The 2,033-nt window shown below is 48.1% G+C and overlaps 1 non-coding gene across 1 annotated transcript; it reads right to left on the bottom strand.

Moving 5' to 3' along the window:
* Positions 1 to 1,081: 1,081 nt before the first annotated feature.
* Positions 1,082 to 1,154, bottom strand: trnak-uuu (transfer RNA lysine (anticodon UUU)). Its single transcript has one exon. It is a non-coding gene; the product is annotated as a tRNA-Lys (tRNA).
* Between the last annotated feature and the right edge of the window lie 879 nt (positions 1,155 to 2,033).

The raw sequence follows: 2,033 nt of genomic DNA, 5'->3' as shown, positions 1-2,033 counted from the left end.
TTGGGGAATGTTATGTTGCAGCTATATAAGATATTTGGAGGTTGAGATAGGGTGGGCTCATGCAGGCTCTCGCCCTCCCCCTCTTGCTGGTTTAGACTAAAACTAAGTGTCATGGGTTGCGGGTGAACGGTGAAATGTTTAATAAAAACACGAGCCCAAATTCGTCACTCAGGGGGTGGTGCGAGTGTTGATCCAGTTGTCACATTGAAGGGACGTTTGTGTAGGTACATGGGTGAAAGCGGTTTGGGGAACAATGGTTCGTGGGCAGGTGGATGGGGCAAGACAGAAAACCAGAGGGTGTCGAATCGGTAGAACCGTTGCCTCAGTCGGCTACGGAAGCGAAGTTACACGTCATATTTAAAGCAGAGGTTGATAGGGCCGTGTGCTTTGTGTCAAATTCAATTTTATTTCAGTAATGTATAATCAATAATCTGGATACTCATTAGAGTGGAGTTCGGAACGACGCGGCCTGTCGGCTCACTGCAGATCCCAGTGACTCTCACAGTGGAAACATGCACATTGGCTTCACAAATCAGAGTAGAGAGCGCGGGAGTTGGGATGTTTGGGTGAAATTGTATAAAACGCTGGTAAAGGCCCAATCTGGAGTGTTGTGTGCTGACGTGGTATGTCAAAGGTCAGCCAGATACATGCGCCGTGTCCTCTGGACTGGCAATGGATGAACTGAATCTGAAATATAGGGTTAATACCAATGTGAGTACTTTCTGCATAATTACACTGTATACTAAATCACCCACTGGAAATCAGAGTCACGGGGACCGGCACAGAAACAGGCTTAGGCCATTTAGTCCGCACCGATCTATTATTCTGACTAGTCCCAAGGACTTGCACCGTCAATTGCCCCCAGCACACCCTCTCCAGCCATGTACTTACCCAAAATTCCCCAAAGTGCTAAAACCGAATCCGTATCCATCACTTCCGCTGGAAGCTGGTTTCACTCTCTCAGCCCCCTGTGAGTGAAGAGTTCCCCCAGACATTTCAATGCGTTTGGAGTGGTAAAGCTGTCTGTCATGGGATGGAACTGAATGCGGTGATGAGGAGACAACCTGCGATATAAAGTGAGCGCCTGAACAGGGACTTGAACCCTGGACCCTCAGATTAAAAGTCTGATGCTCTACCGACTGAGCTACCCAGGCTCTGTTATACTGGAACCAATTACACTGGAAACACACACAGACACACACACACACACACACACACACACACACACACACACACACACACACACTCACACACACACACACACACACACAGACACACACACACTCACACACACACACACACACACACACACTCACTCACACACACACACACACACACACACACACACACACACACACACACTCACACACACACACACACACACACACACACATCTGTCTCGATGGTTTCTGCATTACGTTTTTTTCTGCAATCGATTTCCAACGTTTTTAGACTCCATGTATTTCATCGCAAAGATTAAGATAATTATCCTTTGCTGAAACATTCCAAGCCTCAAATTGGTCTGTCAGGGGCTGGGATTCAGGCCTGACCTGCACGGAAAAGATATTTACGGCAAATTGAAGAAGTCAAAGTGAGTGAGTTCGGGAGATCGGACAAGCAGGGATGGAAGAAGGAGGGAAAGGGTCTGATGGACGAAGCTGCATTTATTTCAATACAATTAGACTGACGGATACGGCAGATGGATTCTGGCCATGGATCAGAGCACCGGACTGGGATATCAGAGTGATAGATATGGCAGATGTATTCAGGTCGTGGATCGGAACACGGGACTGGGATATCGGAGTGATGGATACGGCAGATGTATTCAGGTCATGGATCGGAACACGGGACTGGGATATCGGAGTGATGGATATGACAGATGGATTCAGGCCGTGGATCGGTACACGGGACTGGGATATCGGAGTGATGGATATGACAGATGGATTCAGGTCGTGGATCGGAACACGGGACTGGGATATCAAAGTGATCGATACGGCAGATGTATTCAGGTCGTGGATCGGAACACGGGGCTG

This window comes from Hemitrygon akajei, unplaced genomic scaffold (genome assembly GCF_048418815.1).
Source record: "Hemitrygon akajei unplaced genomic scaffold, sHemAka1.3 Scf000107, whole genome shotgun sequence".
NCBI lineage: Eukaryota > Metazoa > Chordata > Chondrichthyes > Myliobatiformes > Dasyatidae > Hemitrygon > Hemitrygon akajei.
This window is presented reverse-complemented; position numbering and strand designations above follow the sequence as displayed.